Source organism: Amblyomma mixtum, chromosome 9 (assembly GCF_055824585.1).
Source record: "Amblyomma mixtum isolate Tamu chromosome 9, ASM5582458v1, whole genome shotgun sequence".
NCBI lineage: Eukaryota > Metazoa > Arthropoda > Arachnida > Ixodida > Ixodidae > Amblyomma > Amblyomma mixtum.
The window spans coordinates 97,192,646-97,213,047 of record NC_143020.1 but is presented as its reverse complement, the minus strand read 5'-3'; the positions used below and the strand labels follow the sequence as shown (position 1 = coordinate 97,213,047).

At 49.2% G+C, this 20,402-nt stretch overlaps 6 non-coding genes and 1 pseudogene across 6 annotated transcripts; all 7 read right to left on the bottom strand.

Moving 5' to 3' along the window:
• Positions 1–3,091: 3,091 nt before the first annotated feature.
• TRNAH-GUG (transfer RNA histidin (anticodon GUG)) lies at positions 3,092–3,163 on the bottom strand. The gene has a single exon. It is a non-coding gene; the product is annotated as a tRNA-His (tRNA).
• A 141-nt stretch (positions 3,164–3,304) lies between these two features.
• On the bottom strand, positions 3,305–3,376 carry TRNAH-GUG (transfer RNA histidin (anticodon GUG)). The gene has a single exon. It is a non-coding gene; the product is annotated as a tRNA-His (tRNA).
• Positions 3,377–3,517: 141 nt separating this feature from the next.
• On the bottom strand, positions 3,518–3,589 carry TRNAH-GUG (transfer RNA histidin (anticodon GUG)). Its single transcript has one exon. It is a non-coding gene; the product is annotated as a tRNA-His (tRNA).
• Positions 3,590–3,730: 141 nt separating this feature from the next.
• TRNAH-GUG (transfer RNA histidin (anticodon GUG)) lies at positions 3,731–3,802 on the bottom strand. The gene has a single exon. It is a non-coding gene; the product is annotated as a tRNA-His (tRNA).
• Positions 3,803–12,786: 8,984 nt separating this feature from the next.
• Positions 12,787–14,023, bottom strand: LOC149330245 (uncharacterized; annotated as a pseudogene).
• A 392-nt stretch (positions 14,024–14,415) lies between these two features.
• On the bottom strand, positions 14,416–14,487 carry TRNAH-GUG (transfer RNA histidin (anticodon GUG)). The gene has a single exon. It is a non-coding gene; the product is annotated as a tRNA-His (tRNA).
• Positions 14,488–14,629: 142 nt separating this feature from the next.
• On the bottom strand, positions 14,630–14,701 carry TRNAH-GUG (transfer RNA histidin (anticodon GUG)). Its single transcript has one exon. It is a non-coding gene; the product is annotated as a tRNA-His (tRNA).
• Between the last annotated feature and the right edge of the window lie 5,701 nt (positions 14,702–20,402).

Genomic DNA, 20,402 nt, shown 5'->3' with positions numbered 1-20,402 from the left:
CTCGGGTCGTCCGATTTGGGATCAACACCACGTGGGAAGTTCGAAAAGACGGCGGAGTTAACTTTCTTTCGTAACACTCGCTTATTACGCGCTTCAATGCTATTGCCATTTCTGTTTTCAAAGCCTTGTAAAGTGCGGCACCGAGGCCGTCCGGCCCAGGCGACTTGTTTAAGCTCAGCTGCTGTATTGCAGCTTCGATTTCTGCTGCCGTTATGGGCTCCTCAAGTACCTGCGCCAGGTCATCCTCGACTCTTGGCATTAGCGACAGGAATGCAGTTTTGTAATGTTCAACATCGGGCGTTTTAAGGCTGAACAAGTTTTGGTAATATTCCAGAAACACCCTTTCAATCATCTCAGATTCGGAAGTTACGTCATTGCGATAACAAATTTCCTTTATCTCTTTCGAAACTGCGTACTGTTTTTCGTCGCTGAGCGCCCTTTTTGTGGGCGTCTCCCCAAGCCAAAATCTTTCGCTGCGCGCCCTTATCACAGCACCTCGATATTTCGTTTCATCTATTAGTTCAAGCTTAGTTTTGGTCTCTCTTATTTCTTGTCTGTACAACCCCGGCTTGACGCCTTCCATGCTGAGCATGAAATCAAGCTCGGTACGAAGTTCCTTTTCTTGCTGTTTTTCCTTACGCTTTAAAACACATGCTCTTTCTATAGCGGCCACTTTCACGTCGCATTTAAATTGTTCCCATGTTTGTATAAAGTCTGACTTTTTCTAACAAGCTTTTGACTGAGTCTTTTAGTTTCTTGCTAAACTCCTCACTCTCCAACAATGTGTCATTAAATTTCCATAATTCCCAACTAAACTTGACAGTCCTTTTCCTCTCCCCAAGTGTGACCACGACTAAAGAATGATCAGTGAAGCTGACGTGCACAGTCTGGTACTGGGAACACAAGGGCACAACCTCAGAAGAAACATAAATTCTGTCCAGCCTTGCGTGACTAACGCCTTGGAAATGCGTGTACTGTGTTTGTTCTGAACCTTGCATTATAATGTCAATGTCTTCCAATTCTGCTTCATTAATCATCTCAGACAGCAGCTCGGCACTCGTGTCCTGCAGGGTTTTGTTCCTTGTTCTATCTTCAGGTCTACACACGCAGTTAAAATCTCCAAGCAATAGTACACGCTTTTCTGTCAGCAGGAAAGGTTGAACACGGCGAAAAAAGGTATCTCGTTCGGGAATTCTATTAGGTGCATATACACACACAGCTCTCCACTCTACACCAGAAAAGTAACAATCGCATGCTACAATCCGGCCACTTTCACAGAAAAATACAGTTTCCACGGCGACTTTGCAGTTTCGAGTTAAAATCAGACACCCTCCCGACTTTCCTTTTGCATGGCACGCGCAAACACTGAACTGTGCACAGTAAATTTCAGCCATCGCTTCTGTCAACTCTTCGCTTTCAATTTTTGTTTCTTGAACAGCCAACAGATCGATTTCGTTTTCGAACAAGAGACGCTTAAGCTGATTTTGCCTCCTTCGCGCAGAAAGACCTCTCACGTTCAGTGTGGCAATACGCAAGCTAGATGTTAGTTGAGACGCCATCTAAATGGTTAGGATTCGCCGCTCTCGAAGTGACATCCGTTTGCAGCTCACCTCATCAAAAATCATTCCAGTTTGCAAAGAAGTACGGCGGTGTCAGCACTGAACCCGATCGAAGACCGGGTTACCAACACGAAGACCCTGCAAGGCACCTCCGCTAAGGCGGAGGGACAGCCGACGAAGTCCTACGATCAGGAGGGACGTTCGGCCTGGGCTTGAAGGCCGCACGTCGAACAGGAGGCGCTTTGGGAAGAGGTTCCTCATGGTCCGTCCCGTCGTAGCTCGTCGCCTTGTCATCAGCCTCGTCGTGCGTCCTCTTCGCTGGCAAAGTTGACGCCGCGGGCATCTCCGTGTCAATGTCCTTCTCGTCTGTCGGTTCCAAAACCGTCTCAGGTGCATCTACCGTAGCATCATCTGCTTTTCCCGCCTCCGCCTCAGTTCTGGTGTCAGGCACAGATGGTACTGCTGAGTTGGCAGCCTCATGTTCCGTGCGAAGCGTTGCTTTTTCTGAGCCTATGCTTTTTGGTACTGCGTCTTCCCGACTCTCACGGGTCGCCTCTACCGCGTCGACTTCGTCCATAGTATGCTCCTCAGTAGTAACCCTACGACCAGGACCAGCTACGGTGGCATATGTTCGCACGCACTGGGCGTCGTCGTGGCCGAAGCGACGACAGAGCCCGCAACGTGGCACACGGCACTCCCGACGTATGTGTCCGGTGCGCGGCACCGGAGGCAGAGCGGAGCTCTGCCAGGAACGTGGACGAGTGCGACGTCCTCTCCAACATGCAGCTGGTGCGGTAAGTCCTCGATGGTAACGCCCACCTTCAGCTTCAATGTCAATGAGCGCGTAGTAGACGACTTGTCGACGCAGCCTTTGACTCTCCACTTGTCCCGAGTTACGTCGGTCACTTTTCCAAAAGCCGCCAGAGCTGCCTTCACGTCGTCATCTTGCACGCCGTGTAGCAGCCAGAACAGCTTCAGCCTGACGCCCTGGTTGCATGAGTCAATGACCACACAGCGGTGGTCCTTGACGTTGAACGCCTCCGCCTGTAGCATTTTGTTTTTTCCTTCTTCATTGCAGAATGTCACGGCCCAAACATGATTCATCTGATATATGCCCCGAGGGCAACCACTTCCGGCAGCAATGACAGACGCTCAAGAGCGTCACGAAAGTTTTCAACATGGTATGGCCTGGCTTGGACGTCGCCATACAAAAAAACAGTATGCAAAACTCTCGAACCTGTTGGCAAATGCGGCAAAATCAGCTGGTAGTCCTCGTTCGGTTTGATCGTACTCCTGATACCGCGGCCCGGCTGGGCCGCTGAATCCGCGTCTTGGGAGCCCATGATACACACGTCCGTCACGCTCGGTGGCCGGAAGTCGAATCTCACGGCTGCCCGGGAGGGACGGACGGTGCAGGGAAAGAGCAAGCGCCAAGGCTGACAAACTGGTTCTGAAGAAGCACGGAGCAGGAGGAGGATGTAGAGCAGAGGAGAGCAGGGGTGATCCGAGTAGGAAAAGAGAAAAAAAATAAATGCCGTGACCAGGATTCGAACCTGGGTTATTGCGGCCACAACGCAAGGTACTAACCACTATACGATCACGGCTGCTCGGGAGGGACGGACGGTGCAGGGAAAGAGCAAGCGCCAAGGCTGACAAACTGGTTCTGAAGAAGCACGGAGCAGGAGGAGGATGTAGAGCAGAGGAGAGCAGGGGTGATCCGAGTAGGAAAAGAGAAAAAAAATAAATGCCGTGACCAGGATTCGAACCTGGGTTATTGCGGCCACAACGCAAGGTACTAACCACTATACGATCACGGCTGCCCGGGAGGGACGGACGGTGCAGGGAAAGAGCAAGCGCCAAGGCTGACAAACTGGTTCTGAAGAAGCACGGATCAGGAGGAGGATGTAGAGCAGAGGAGAGCAGGGGTGATCCGAGTAAGAAAAGAGAAAAAAAATAAATGCCGTGACCAGGATTCGAACCTGGGTTATTGCGGCCACAACGCAAGGTACTAACCACTATACGATCACGGCTGCCCGGGAGGGACGGACGGTGCAGGGAAAGAGCAAGCGCCAAGGCTGACAAACTGGTTCTGAAGAAGCATGGAGCAGGAGGAGGATGCAGAGCAGAGGAGAGCAGGGGTGATCCGAGTAGGAAAAGAGAAAAAAAATAAATGCCGTGACCAGGATTCGAACCTGGGTTATTGCGGCCACAACGCAAGGTACTAACCACTATACGATCACGGCTGCCCGGGAGGGACGGACGGTGCAGGGAAAGAGCAAGCGCCAAGGCCGACAAACTGGTTCTGAAGAAGCACGGAGCAGGAGGAGGATGTAGAGCAGAGGAGAGCAGGGGTGATCCGAGTAGGAAAAGAGAAAAAAATAAATGCCGTGACCAGGATTCGAACCTGGGTTATTGCGGCCACAACGCAAGGTACTAACCACTATTTTTTTTTTATTGCCTGCTTAGACACATACATCACAAGAAAACAAGAGAAGTATACACACACTTAATGGTACATTGCTGTGCTGTGATTAAACTATCATTTGCGTGTGTGTAACAGTACCGAGACTATTCTGGTGATCTGTTATGAAGATATTGTACATATTTGTTATTTCATGCATTCTCTTGTTATTGTTTTGCTGCTGTCTGTCATCGCCGTGCCAAGCCGCTACGGGAGATGGGAGCTTTGTCAAGCCGCGTGCGCGGCTTTTTTTCCTTTCTCCTCAGCCATTGTACATGACTGAAATAAATGCACTGAACTGAACTGAACATGGCGTCGGTATGGGCTAAAACCATCAACCACACCTTGGCTGACGTAAGGCGCTAAAAGCGTTTCATATGTACAAGAGGCTCAATTCTCGGTACCCATTCAGGCACTTGTTTCAAAGTTTTGTAGGTTTCCAAGAATCTGCCTACAGACTCGCGAAAGTACTCCTGCGCCGGCCTTGCATCGATGTCAGCATGTCGGGCCGCCATGCAGGCCTTCCAAATACAGTGCAATCCCATGAGCATTACTGCGTCAAACGGTACACCTTCTTCATTTTCCACTGCTAGGAAACGAATCCCACGGGGGTCAAGGGGCAGATCTTTTTTCAATGTTCTTTGAAGAATGTCCCAAAAGAACACTCCTCCCAAGCAGTCCAAAAAAACATGCTCGATAGTTTCTGGCTTTCTACATATAAAGCAATGATCACCCCATGGAACATACAATCCTTTCTCTGCCATCCAAGTTTTTACCTCCAACGTTCCGGTGTGCAGCCTGAAGAAAAAGGACTTGGCTCCCGGAGCTACATACATTCGCTTCACACGCTTTAAAACATCGCTGCCTGGATGGGTGCTGTACATTGTTCGATACAGTGGCACAGGAAAAACCAGGTCTGTAAGGTCCTTGTATAGCTGTATGCGTTTTACTTTTGCAAGATATTGGTAGGAAAATCGTGCGCTGAGGAAGTTACAGGAAACCGCAACCTCCTTCAGGAATCCAAAAACACCTCCTGGTATACACTCGGTAGATACCACAAAATCCGGTAAAAGTCTGCTCAATCTGATCTGTACTACAGTACGCAAAAACGGGTCCTTCACATCTCGAAGGAAACAAAAACGGTTGACCACTTGCCTCAGGAATAAATGCGACAAGCCCAGGCCTCCTTGACTAACTCTCCGGAAGAGGTTGGTACGGCTTGTCCTCTCCCATACCGACCCCCACACAAAGATGGCCAATACACGGTGCAACTTTTGTACATTGGCGCGTGAGCAGTGCAAAACACTTAGCACATACCACAGTTTGGTAACAAAAAACACATTGCACACAGTGCTGCGCGCAAACATAGACAAGTCCCCTCCTTTAACCTTCTCCGTTCTTTCACGCACTTCTGCAACTTGGCTCCGCCAGTAGGGCTCACTGTCGCGGTAAAACTCTAAAGGAGCACCTAGGTACCTCGCTGGTGTATCAGCCCATTGCATGTTGGCGAAAGTGCCTGGTTTCGTCGCCCAAGAACCGTGCCAGAATCCAAGGCACTTGCCCCAGTTAACAGCGCTGCCGCTGGCATCACAGAAACGCTTAACAATTTCCACCGTTTTCAAGATGCTCTCATTGTCAACGCAGAAAACCGCCACATCATCCGCGTATGCCAACAGTTTCACTTCGGTTAGCTTTAATTTAAAGCCTTTTACGTAGCTGGTGTCTATTATACTAAGGCAGAAGGGTTCGATATATAAGGCAAAAAGTAATGGTGAGAGGGGGCAGCCCTGTCGCACGGATCGTTGCACCTCGATCGGTGCTCCTACCGATTTGTTGATTACTAGGCGCGTTGTGCATCCCCTGTAAGCCATTGCGACACCCTCTGTGATAACTGCTCCCACGTTGACGTGTTGCAAAAGTGTAAATAAGATTTCATGTGGTACACGATCGAACGCTTTCTCCAAATCGAGCTGGAGCATTGCGACGTTCATGTTTAGTGCATCGCAGCACTCCAGCACGCATCTCGCCGTGTGAATGTTAGTGAATATTGACCGATCCCTTATACCGCAAGTCTGGTGTGGTCCAACAATCTCTTTTATAACCGTTTTATAACCAGTACTTTCATATAGATCTTGTAGTCGACGTTCGTTAAGCTGATTGGACGATAGGACTTTACTTGCCTTAAAGCGATTGGATCCTCTGTTTTGGGGATGAGAACTGTATGCGTGGCCAGGAAAGAAGGCGGTAGGCGCTTCCGTTCATATGCGTATTCTAAAAGGTGGGCTATTATAGGGGCTAATTCATTCTTGAAAGTCTTGTAGAATTCGGCGCCTAATCCATCTGGTCCTGGTGACCTCCCTCGTTTTAAGTCATCGATAGCCAACTCTATTTCAGCGACAGTAATCGGGCGCTCTAACACCTCTTTTGAGTTGTCATTAATCTTAGGCATTAAAGCCAGGAATTCTGTCCTGAAGATTTCTAAGTCTACCGCTCTAAGCGCAAATAGACCTTTGTAAAACAGGGTGAAAGCATTTTCGATGTCGTTCTGTTCGTTCAAAATAATGCCGTCTTGTTCAACCTCGGAAATCACATTCTTGCGGGCCCATTTTCTTTCCCTTGCCAGTGCTCTTTTAGTTGGTGCCTCACCGGTTATCTCTTTATCGGCTCTGGCTCGTACAAGCGCACCGCGGTATCGGTCGATATCAAACTGTTCGAGCTTATGTTTGAGCGAACAGATGTCAGCCTTGAACGTGCCTGGAGCTGAGTTTTCTTGATTTATTAGCATTTGCAGGCTCTTTCGTAAGTTCGTCTCATACTTATCATTCTCGTACTTTATAGCGCTAGCTCGTTCCAACGCTTTCATTTTAGTTTTTTGCTTGAAAGTCTCCCATTGTTCGCAAACCACTGTGGCTGTATCATCCTTAATTTCTTCAAGCATACTTGACACTTGTTCCTTGAAAACATCGTCATCTAAAATCTTCGCGTTAAACTTCCATAACTCCCATGTGAATTTGTTTTTATTTTCTTTCTTGTTCTTAATATCAAACCAGACAAGACAGTGGTCGTTGAATGACACAGACTGCACATGGTACTCTCCGCAAAGCGCTGTCAATTCGGCCGAAACGTACATTCTATCAAGCCGGGCGTGACTGGCTCCTTGGAAATGCGTAAAGCGAACGCAGTGGTCGTCTTCCAAGCATTCCGCTACGTCTTCGAGCCCAAATTAATCGATTAAGCTTCGAAGTTCTGCCGTGCTGGCGTCTCTGTACGGTGTATCGTTCGCTTTATCTCGCGCCGCTAAAACACAATTAAAGTCTCCCATCAGTACTAGTTTCCGATCGACATCGCAATAATTTTTGAGTCCCTCAAACATCTGTCGTCTTTCCTCGAGTACATTAGGAGCATACAAGCATATCACCCGCCACAGCACTGAACCAAAACTAAAATCGCAAAGAACCATACGTCCTGCAATGTCCGACCGTACGGCCTGCACCTCAAGCCCCAAATGTTGGCGCACAAAAAGAACACAGCCTGCGGATCTCCCAACCGCATGGCTCACACACGCGTAGTAATGTGACATGAAAGGCAGCACCATACTCTCGGTCTCAACATCTCCTTCAATTTTCGTCTCTTGTACGGCAATAATATCTAAATCTTTTTCCGTTGACAACCTATATAACTGCCGTTGCCTCCTCCTCGCACATAGCCCTCGGACATTGATTGTGGGGAATCGCAAAGCTCTATCTGGCAGCGCCATTGTAGTATGGAAGGAGACCAAGAGGATGGTGCTTACCGTTGACAAGAAGCATCCTCAGCGCCAGAACAAGCGCTCGTCCAGTCCCAAAACTTACAACTACGAGGCCGCCGGCGGCGGCGGCTGCGTCGGCGGCGTCGGCGGCGGCGTCGTCGCCCTCGTCGTCGTCCTCCGGTCTGGAGGGATGTTCGGCCGAGGTCGCAACGTCGACCGACGCACGGGAGCTGCTTTTGACGGTGGCTCTCCGTTGACGGGCGGGCCAGAAGATGTGTCATCTTCCTCGACGACTTCGTGCGAGCGTTTAGTCGCCGTGGCGGCGGTGCCCTCGTTTGATGTGTCCATGTTCTGCTCCCCCTCGCTGGCGCTTCCCATCGAGGTCGCGTTTATCTTCTCGTCCTGAACCAACCTCGCCGTCGATGGGTCTTCTGTTCTCTCAGGTGTGCCATTTTCTTCGAGGTTCGGAGTGCCTTGGCGTACTGTTTCGCCCGAGGCTTGCTCAGCCGGCTCATTTCCAGCCGTAGCTTTGTCTTCCGACTCCGCCTTGGCTGCTGCTTCAGCATCAGCTTCATCCATTAGGAGCTCCGAGTTATCGTCACTCCTCGCGGGCCCTGCGACGCTGGCGTAGGTACGCACGCACTCGGTCTCGTCGTGGCCAAAGCGACGACAGCACACAGCGCGGTACCTTGCAGTCACGACGTATGTGGCCTGTGCTCTGGCATCGCAAGCAGAGGGGTGCCCTGCCCGGCACCACGACAAGGGCCAGCTCACCAGCAATCCTAAGCTGATGCGGTATATCTCCCGGCTTCACACCGGCCTTGAGCTTCAAAGTCACTGTCCGGGTCATCGAGCTCTTGTCAGACACACCATTCACCCTCCAACGCTCCTTGACCACATCTGTCGCTTTTCCGTACACTAGCAAAGCCGCCCGCACGTCGTCGTCGGGGACGGTGGGCAGACCACAGTGCAGTTTCAACCGTAGGTCCTGGTGAGACGGGTCGATGAGAACGCAGCGATGGTTCTTCACTTGCACTTCGTTGTTGGCGAGCAGTCTTTGCACACCTGCGTCACACTTGAAGGTAACTGCCCACACGTGATTCATTTGATACGCCCCCAAGGCCGTAACCTCGGGGAGCAGATTCAAATTCACCAGCGTATCCCTGAAGTCTTCTACTCGGTAGGGCCGTGCTCTCACGTCCGCATGCATAAAAACGGTATTCAAAACCAAACGCCCTGAAGGCAGACTAGGCAAAACAACACGATACTCATCATCCGATGCAGAAGGAAACCTGTTACCGCGGCCGGACACGGCCGCTGATACCGCTCCAACGGAGCCCATTTCACACGCGTCCGTTCGCTATCGCGGCCGGAAGTGGAATCACTTTTTTTTTTTTTTTTTTTATTGCCTGCTTAGACACATACATCACAAGAAAACAAGAGAAGTATACACACACTTAATGGTACATGGCGTCGGTATGGGCTAAAACCATCAACCACACCTTGGCTGACGTAAGGCGCTAAAAGCGTTTCATATGGACTAGAGGCTCAATTCTCGGTACCCATTCAGGCACTTGTTTCAAAGTTTTGTAGGTTTCCAAGAATCTGCCTACAGACTCGCGAAAGTACTCCTGCGCCGGCCTTGCATCGATGTCAGCATGTCGGGCCGCCATGCAGGCCTTCCAAATACAGTGCAATCCCATGAGCATTACTGCGTCAAACGGTACACCTTCTTCATTTTCCACTGCTAGGAAACGAATCCCACGGGGGTCAAGGGGCAGATCTTTTTTCAATGTTCTTTGAAGAATGTCCCAAAAGAACACTCCTCCCCAGCAGTCCAAAAAAACATGCTCGATAGTTTCTGGCTTTCTACATATAAAGCAATGATCACCCCATGGAACATACAATCCTTTCTCTGCCATCCAAGTTTTTACCTCCAACGTTCCGGTGTGCAGCCTGAAGAAAAAGGACTTGGCTCCCGGAGCTACATACATTCGCTTCACACGCTTTAAAACATCGCTGCCTGGATGGGTGCTGTACATTGTTCGATACAGTGGCACAGGAAAAACCAGGTCTGTAAGGTCCTTGTACAGCTGTATGCGTTTTACTTTTGCAAGATATTGGTAGGAAAATCGTGCGCTGAGGAAGTTACAGGAAACCGCAACCTCCTTCAGGAATCCAAAAACACCTCCTGGTATACACTCGGTAGATACCACAAAATCCGGTAAAAGTCTGCTCAATCTGATCTGTACTACAGTACGCAAAAAAGGGTCCTTCACATCTCGAAGGAAACAAAAACGGTTGACCACTTGCCTCAGGAATAAATGCGACAAGCCCAGGCCTCCTTGACTAACTCTCCGGAAGAGGTTGGTACGGCTTGTCCTCTCCCATACCGACCCCCACACAAAGATGGCCAATACACGGTGCAACTTTTGTACATTGGCGCGTGAGCAGTGCAAAACACTTAGCACGTACCACAGTTTGGTAACAAAAAACACATTGCACACAGTGCTGCGCGCAAACATAGACAAGTCCCCTCCTTTAACCTTCTCCGTTCTTTCACGCACTTCTGCAACTTGGCTCCGCCAGTAGGGCTCACTGTCGCGGTAAAACTCTAAAGGAGCACCTAGGTACCTCGCTGGTGTATCAGCCCATTGCATGTTGGCGAAAGTGCCTGGTTTCGTCGCCCAAGAACCGTGCCAAAATCCAAGGCACTTGCCCCAGTTAACAGCGCTGCCGCTGGCATCACAGAAACGCTTAACAATTTCCACCGTTTTCAAGATGCTCTCATTGTCAACGCAGAAAACCGCCACATCATCCGCGTATGCCAACAGTTTCACTTCGGTTAGCTGTAATTTAAAGCCTTTTACGTAGCTGGTGTCTATTATACTAAGGCAGAAGGGTTCGATATATAAGGCAAAAAGTAATGGTGAGAGGGGGCAACCCTGTCGCACGGATCGTTGCACCTCGATCGGTGCTCCTACCGATTTGTTGATTACTAGGCGCGTTGTGCATCCCCTGTAAGCCATCGCGACACCCTCTGTGATAACTGCTCCCACGTTGACGTGTTGCAAAAGTGTAAACAAGATTTCATGTGGTACACGATCGAACGCTTTCTCCAAATCGAGCTGGAGCATTGCGACGTTCATGTTTAGTGCATCGCAGCACTCCAGCACGCATCTCGCCGTGTGAATGTTAGTGAATATTGACCGATCCCTTATACCGCAAGTCTGGTGTGGTCCAACAATCTCTTTTATAACCGTTTGAAGTCTTTTAGCCAGTACTTTCATATAGATATTGTAGTCGACGTTCGTTAAGCTGATTGGACGATAGGACTTTACTTGCCTTAAAGCGATTGGATCCTCTGTTTTGGGGATGAGAACTGTATGCGTGGCCAGGAAAGAAGGCGGTAGGCGCTTCCGTTCATATGCGTCTTCTAAAAGGTGGGCTATTATAGGGGCTAATTCATTCTTGAAAGTCTTGTAGAATTCGGCGCCTAATCCATCTGGTCCTGGTGACCTCCCTCGTTTTAAGTCATCGATAGCCAACTCTATTTCAGCGACAGTAATCGGGCGCTCTAACACCTCTTTTGAGTTGTCATTAATCTTAGGCATTAAAGCCAGGAATTCTGTCCTGAAGATTTCTAAGTCTACCGCTCTAAGCGCAAATAGACCTTTGTAAAACAGGGTGAAAGCATTTTCGATGTCGTTCTGTTCGTTCAAAATAATGCCGTCTTGTTCAACCTCGGAAATCACATTCTTGCGGGCCCATTTTCTTTCCCTTGCCAGTGCTCTTTTAGTTGGTGCCTCACCGGTTATCTCTTTATCGGCTCTGGCTCGTACAAGCGCACCGCGGTATCGGTCGATATCAAACTGTTCGAGCTTATGTTTGAGCGAACAGATGTCAGCCTTGAACGTGCCTGGAGCTGAGTTTTCTTGATTTATTAGCATTTGCAGGCTCTTTCGTAAGTTCGTCTCATACTTATCATTCTCGTACTTTATAGCGCTAGCTCGTTCCAACGCTTTCATTTTAGTTTTTTGCTTGAAAGTCTCCCATTGTTCGCAAACCACTGTGGCTGTATCATCCTTAATTTCTTCAAGCATACTTGACACTTGTTCCTTGAAAACATCGTCATCTAAAATCTTCGCGTTAAACTTCCATAACTCCCATGTGAATTTGTTTTTATTTTCTTTCTTGTTCTTAATATCAAACCAGACAAGACAGTGGTCGCTGAATGACACAGACTGCACATGGTACTCTCCGCAAAGCGCTGTCAATTCGGCCGAAACGTACATTCTATCAAGCCGGGCGTGACTGGCTCCTTGGAAATGCGTAAAGCGAACGCAGTGGTCGTCTTCCAAGCATTCCGCTACGTCTTCGAGCCCAAATTAATCGATTAAGCTTCGAAGTTCTGCCGTGCTGGCGTCTCTGTACGGTGTATCGTTCGCTTTATCTCGCGCCGCTAAAACACAATTAAAGTCTCCCATCAGTACTAGTTTCCGATCGACATCGCAATAATTTTTGAGTCCCTCAAACATCTGTCGTCTTTCCTCGAGTACATTAGGAGCATACAAGCATATCACCCGCCACAGCACTGAACCAAAACTAAAATCGCAAAGAACCATACGTCCTGCAATGTCCGACCGTACGGCCTGCACCTCAAGCCCCAAATGTTGGCGCACAAAAAGAACACAGCCTGCGGATCTCCCAACCGCATGGCTCACACACGCGTAGTAATGTGACATGAAAGGCAGCACCATACTCTCGGTCTCAACATCTCCTTCAATTTTCGTCTCTTGTACGGCAATAATATCTAAATCTTTTTCCGTTGACAACCTATATAACTGCCGTTGCCTCCTCCTCGCACATAGCCCTCGGACATTGATTGTGGGGAATCGCAAAGCTCTATCTGGCAGCGCCATTGTAGTATGGAAGGAGACCAAGAGGATGGTGCTTACCGTTGACAAGAAGCATCCTCAGCGCCAGAACAAGCGCTCGTCCAGTCCCAAAACTTACAACTACGAGGCCGCCGGCGGCGGCGGCTGCGTCGGCGGCGTCGGCGGCGGCGTCGTCGCCCTCGTCGTCGTCCTCCGGTCTGGAGGGATGTTCGGCCGAGGTCGCAACGTCGACCGACGCACGGGAGCTGCTTTTGACGGTGGCTCTCCGTTGACGGGCGGGCCAGAAGATGTGTCATCTTCCTCGACGACTTCGTGCGAGCGTTTAGTCGCCGTGGCGGCGGTGCCCTCGTTTGATGTGTCCATGTTCTGCTCCCCCTCGCTGGCGCTTCCCATCGAGGTCGCGTTTATCTTCTCGTCCTGAACCAACCTCGCCGTCGATGGGTCTTCTGTTCTCTCAGGTGTGCCATTTTCTTCGAGGTTCGGAGTGCCTTGGCGTACTGTTTCGCCCGAGGCTTGCTCAGCCGGCTCATTTCCAGCCGTAGCTTTGTCTTCCGACTCCGCCTTGGCTGCTGCTTCAGCATCAGCTTCATCCATTAGGAGCTCCGAGTTATCGTCACTCCTCGCGGGCCCTGCGACGCTGGCGTAGGTACGCACGCACTCGGTCTCGTCGTGGCCAAAGCGACGACAGCACACAGCGCGGTACCTTGCAGTCACGACGTATGTGGCCTGTGCTCTGGCATCGCAAGCAGAGGGGTGCCCTGCCCGGCACCACGACAAGGGCCAGCTCACCAGCAATCCTAAGCTGATGCGGTATATCTCCCGGCTTCACACCGGCCTTGAGCTTCAAAGTCACTGTCCGGGTCATCGAGCTCTTGTCAGACACACCATTCACCCTCCAACGCTCCTTGACCACATCTGTCGCTTTTCCGTACACTAGCAAAGCCGCCCGCACGTCGTCGTCGGGGACGGTGGGCAGACCACAGTGCAGTTTCAACCGTAGGTCCTGGTGAGACGGGTCGATGAGAACGCAGCGATGGTTCTTCACTTGCACTTCGTTGTTGGCGAGCAGTCTTTGCACACCTGCGTCACACTTGAAGGTAACTGCCCACACGTGATTCATTTGATACGCCCCCAAGGCCGTAACCTCGGGGAGCAGATTCAAATTCACCAGCGTATCCCTGAAGTCTTCTACTCGGTAGGGCCGTGCTCTCACGTCCGCATGCATAAAAACGGTATTCAAAACCAAACGCCCTGAAGGCAGACTAGGCAAAACAACACGATACTCATCATCCGATGCAGAAGGAAACCTGTTACCGCGGCCGGACACGGCCGCTGATACCGCTCCAACGGAGCCCATTTCACACGCGTCCGTTCGCTATCGCGGCCGGAAGTGGAATCACTAACCACTATACGATCACGGCTGCCCGAGAGGGACGGACGGTGCAGGGAAAGAGCAAGCGCCAAGGCTGACAAACTGGTTCTGCAGGAGGAGGATGTAGAGCAGAGGAGAGCAGGGGTGATCCGAGTAGGAAAAGAGAAAAAAAATAAATGCCGTGACCAGGATTCGAACCTGGGTTATTGAGGCCACAACGCAAGGTACTAACCACTATACGATCACGGCTGCCCGGGAGGGACGGACGGTGCAGGGAAAGAGCAAGCGCCAAGGCTGACAAACTGGTTCTGCAGGAGGAGGATGTAGAGCAGAGGAGAGCAGGGGTGATCCGAGTAGGAAAAGAGAAAAAAAATAAATGCCGTGACCAGGATTCGAACCTGGGTTATTGCGGCCACAACGCAAGGTACTAACCACTATACGATCACGGCTGCCCGGGAGGGACGGACGGTGCAGGGAAAGAGCAAGCGCCAAGGCTGACAAACTGGTTCTGAAGAAGCACGGAGCAGGAGGAGGATGTAGAGCAGAGGAGAGCAGGGGTGATCCGAGTAGGAAAAGAGAAAAAAAAATAAATGCCGTGACCAGGATTCGAACCTGGGTTATTGCGGCCACAACGCAAGGTACTAACCACTATACGATCACGGCTGCCCGGGAGGGACGGACGGTGCAGGGAAAGAGCAAGCGCCAAGGCTGACAAACTGGTTCTGAAGAAGCACGGAGCAGGAGGAGGATGTAGAGCAGAGGAGAGCAGGGGTGATCCGAGTAGGAAAAGAGAAAAAAATAAATGCCGTGACCAGGATTCGAACCTGGGTTATTGCGGCCACAACGCATGGCTGCCCAGGAGGGACGGACTTTTTTTTTCTTTATTTCCTCTCTTTGACACATAAACATTCAACAAAACAAACATTCAACAAAACACACTAAACGCTATGTACATGCACACGGAACGGTCGTTGTCAGCCTCGTGAATCTTTCTTCGTCAGGTTAAAATTCGCGCAAATTACACAGCGGCTCTAGTCTCGAGAGCCACTCCGGAGGCTCTGCAGCGGCTTTCTGGAATGCCAGAAACCAGTACATGCTTTCCCAAAAGTAAGTTCGGGTAGGTCTTGCGTCTTTGTCACAATGGTAGCCTACCATTCTGTAGCGCCATATACAATGGAGGTCTATCAGCATTTTTAAGTCAAACGGTACCCCATCCTCATTTTCTACAGATAAGTACCGGATGCCATACGGGTCTAGTGGTAATTCTTTCTTTAGGGTTCGCTGCAATACATCCCAAAAATAAGCCCCCACCACACAGTGTAAAAAAACGGGGTCTATTGTTCCCGGCTTTCTCCGAATTAAACAGTGAGATCCCCAGGGTAAAAATAATTCCTCTCCCTATAAAAATTTCTTAACCGGTAAGGTTCCGGTGTGCAGCTTAAAAAAGGTTTATGTTCCTGGCGGCACCTGCATCTTTTTAACCCTCGATAAAACATCTCTGCCTGGGCCTTCGCTGTACAAGCTTGTACAGGCGTGGTGGCGTGTGAAGGTGATCTGTAAACAACTGTAAACATCAGGAAACAACAGACCACGTTTTCTTGCATTGTTGGTAGGGGTTATACTTTTGTTACATCTTGCAAAGAACTTTAAAAAGGAATTTCTGCTGGACTCTCATGGTATTCGGTACTTGCCTGTAGAGAGTGAGGATGGGGCACCATTCGACTATAGCACGGATCTATTTTCGAAAATGCATGCATAAGTATACTGAAATTGAGAAACTTGCTCCCGAAGCTCCCGAGTGGCTCGAAAGGGTGGAGCCTACGTTGGCGCTTAGAGAATTTTAAGGTGAAAGCATTTAATGGCTAATACTGTTGTCCGTTAACAAAGCGTGTCACATTCGTTTAACTCGGGTACCAAAAAAGAAGAAAACCGACGGTTGCTTCAGATAGAAGAGGAAAAAATGAACCTAGAAGCCGAGTTTTATGACTGTAGGTTAATTAGTCAATTAATTATAGGCAAAAAAGTCGCAATTGCGTAGAAATAGCGCGGACGTCGCTATAGCCACAGGAACGGTGTGACGTCACATCCATTGGAAGTCATCACGGCATAGTGAAAATTGTCATAAAATGGTCGGAAAAATGTCGTGTTTGTGTCAAATTAGATGAAAAAATGTGTAATTAAGCGTAATTAACACTTAATATCCCTGAAAAATGTATAATTTAGGTATCGATATAGCCACGGGAATGGTGTGACGTCACATCGACCGGAAGTCGACATGGCACAGTGTCCTCGGCTTTCGCCTCTCAACACTTCAGTTGCCAAAGCGTCCTCGCAATTTTTTAACACGATGAATCCACAGCCCACCAGGCGAATAGTGTTGTTAATTATTGCTCTTTGTGCCCTGTAAGTGTATTTCAGTATTGCGGTTCTTGCCGAAGTCAGGCAATAAAGAACAAAAAAGTCTTGAACACGTGCGGGCGTGCTGCGTAAGAGATTGGAGATCCGAAAAAAATGGTAATAGAGGGAGAAAAAAATCTGATTTTGCAAACAGTTTTGCTTTTAAAATAATGGACAAAATATGTATTTCATGTGTCGCCCAAAAACGGGACCGTATAATAAGTCATTTTTTAATGCAAAAAGGGAGCCGAAAAACTTTCGAATTAGGGACCCTTTTGCTGAATAACTCGATTTTTGTTAGAATTCTAGCTGAAAAAATATTGCTCGATGTTTGCCACCCCAATTCTGGAAAAAATAAAACCCGAAAAAGAAGGGCCCTAATTATAGGCTACAAAAGCCCGTCTTCATTACAAACTACCGAAAAGCTTTTGCCAGCCTGAAAACACGTCTTGCACCATGCAACTACAGTGCACAAGAAACAAACACTATACTTCTGCTGAGTTGTCGAGAAAGCAAAGTTGCAATGTCACCTAGAGGCCGCTCAGTGCGAGGATGACAATAATCTACAGTGGAAGTATTTCTGTTACTTCTTCGATCGAAAAGCCGCCGCGGTGGCTCAGTGGTTATGGTACTCGGCTGCTGACCCGAAAGACGCGGGTTCGATCCCGGCCGCAGCGGTTGAATTTCTTTGGAGGAGAAATTCTAGAGGCCCGTGTACTGTGCGATGTCAGTGCACGTTAAAGAAACCCAGGTGGTCGAAATTTCCGCAGCCCTCCACTACGGCGTCTCTCATAGCCCTAGTCGCTTTGGGACGTTAAACCCCATAAACCAAACCATCTTCGATCGAAAAAAAAAGGGTGTTTAGCATAGTTTTCCTGTGTAAAATTTCTTTCTTCAGGAAGGGGATGTTTGCCCCACTCCCCCTCATAAATCTGTTCCTGGCTGTATACTATGAAATTCGTTTCACACCGGACAGCAGAAGAGTTAAGCTTGACCCTATAAATGACTCGTACTTGACAGAAAAAAAAAGAAAGTTGAGTAATGCGTTGCCCGTGACCCGAGACGCTCGGACGGACGTTCGGCAGCTGGACTTGCAACCAGGCTTTCCATTCAATGCACTCGCGTTAAATGAGATACAACTATACCGAAAGCGTCCGCGGAGGTGTTCTAGTGCTAGCGAAATCAGTTTATTCACGAAGAAAAAACAAATCCCGTACTCGACCACCTCTTTTCTCAACAAGGACCTAAAGGCCGGCCGAGGAGACGCGTCGCCTGGCCGCAACGTTGCGGCGAAAGTGTGGCAGAAAAAACTAAAAATAAAAATAAAGCACTTCATGATGGAAACAGGTAAGCGCAGCATTCACATACAAAGTATCAAGAGGGGAAACGTACTCGTACATTACACGGACACCGCGTTTGCCACCGATAGGCGTTGGTTTTGCGGCGGCTTGGTCGGAAGGCGCCAGAGATAACACAAGTGTGGAGCCAGGGCGCATATATGTGCCGGTGCGATTCAACCGGCATTGGATTGTGACCGGTCTCTCCCGGCAGCTGCTGCCTTGGTTGAGATAACGTGAGAGGGATGCGTTTTTTAAACTTTTTTTTTTTTACTCCTAAGGGTGGTCCAGACGTTGTGGGAGAACTTTGTAAGCTGTGTGTATACCCTCGTCAGACACCGACCGTATACAATGAAATGAACATCTGTCTTTTGCGTTGCTCGTCAAAAGAAGAAAAAGAATGCATCAGTTCTCACCCCAAGTGCAACTGGAAGTCAGAAAGTATTGAGTGTGCTCCAAAGTACTCACCTTTTCACGTGCTCACCTTTTGAACGTATACTCACCTTTCCAAAATTTGTTTCAGTTATGCAGGGCTCCAATTAAAACAGCCTGATCAGGCTTTAATCCATGTAATGTGGACGGGACCAAGGCGTCAGTTGGAATAAATCGGAAGTTCGAATTAAGCGGGTTCGCAGTAACGAGATTCCACTGATACCTCTGGTAGCCGCGAGTTCTTCGCATGAACAATGGGGTGCACACCATGTTGGAAGTAGTTGATGTGTTGGCTGCAATGGATACTTCTACAAAAACGTCTTTCTACATGATACATGATAATGAATGCGGTCATGATGACACCGGGCTTGATTCTATGGGGTTTCTAAAGTCCACAGTCTAACTATCGTGTATAATAAGTGCCAGTGTATACTGTAAGGAACCACGTATCTTGTACCCAAACTAGCGTTCTCTTTGCCTTGCCAAAAAAAAGAAAGTATTATGCCGTCCGAACAAACCGTCTTATTTTAAGGTGTGTCCCTTACGAAAATTACACCACGGTCACTACGAGTGCTGTCAACTTGTCAGATTATTCAAAGGTGGCATTGTATTGGCAGGAGTCAGACTCCTGCCACCAAGTCTAGCTTGGGCGGTTTTCAGGGAATGCGGGGGGGGGTGCAGGATTTGCTGCTGCGTCCTGCAGAAGTTTTTTCAGAGACTTCTTCGGCCCAATCAGGGGCACGTATCGCAGAATGCAGACAGCGTATGGGATCAGAACAAAATATTTTACATGTGTACTTCAAGCTACAGTACAGAACTAGTCTGATTCATGTTTCTTGGTAAAAGGGCTTACCGATCTGCAATTCATAAACCAGTTGAAAAGAAAATCTCGCTTTAAAGTACGCAGGTGCGAAATATGTGTGATCGCGCTTAATTCCAGCCTTCCTGCACACACAACCAACAATGAACGAGCAAACATAGAACCTACCAGCCTGTAATGGGGACACGTCTTCACACACCCTAAGCATGTTTTAAGAATACGTTTCGCAAAAAGATGCTCAGTGCGCAAGGACCGACCAAGCATTTTACGGCTAGTATAGACTACATCCATGCAGCGTTGTAACTTGTTCTCATGAAACACCTCTACCCCCTAACCTCGGCCTCGCACCCATTCCACGCAACATGTCCGCCACACACACGCAGGCCGCCGCCAAGCATACGCCTTAGATGCCGCCCTCATAGCATTATGCCAACGATCGGTGACCCTTCGGTGGATCCCTGGTCACATGGGCATCGCCGGCAATGAGCTGGCTCACCAGCTTGCCTGCGAAACTATACACTGGGCGCCGGAGATCCCATGAACGAGCCCACCGACGGAGCAGGCGGTCAGGGCTTCCAAACGCACTGTCGACGAGTACTACACGCAGCAAAAATTGGACTTAGCTGATTTACCACCGCCACACCCATCCTTATCGATCCGTGAAGCTCGCATTCTTCGCCGAATACAGTTTAATCTCCTACATACACCAGCCAAACTTTATCGATACTGGTACACTTCCACACCTCAGTGCCCAAACTGTCCACACACATATGAAGGACTAAGGCGTGCACGCAGGGCAGCTACCCTCAGTGGAGCCATGCAAAACTGCAACGCGCCCTCGTCGCCTTGGCCCAGGACCTATTGAACGCCTAATAGAAAGGATGTTCTAATAAAAGTGTCACACCTCCATCACCACCATGAGACACCTGATCGTCAAATGACATAATCGAAGACTGGGGAAGCGGCATCGGAAAGTTTCAGTCAGGTGGGCAAAATTACAACGTAAACGGTCATAAATTCATTGGAAGCATTCTTTATGGGACCTCGCTACGGCAGATACATCGATAATAGTTACAATGTTAATGAGCTGATAGGGAAACGTGCCGAGTATAATGTATCCCTTCATAAATTATGAGAAAACATTTGTCTCGGTACAGTGGTGGTCCCAGAGACTGGTTTTAGCGGGGTGGACGGACTTCCGTATACCCCTCCCCCCCCCCACACACACACACACAAAAATTCTCTGCCTCTCCCGTAACCGAGAGTAGAGTAAGCATGAAATGTTTACGGGCCTAATGTCATCTCGGTGGACACCCGAACCGCACCGTACAGGAAGGGGGGAACGCCACCACCCGTTCAGCGCGATGCCTTGCCATTT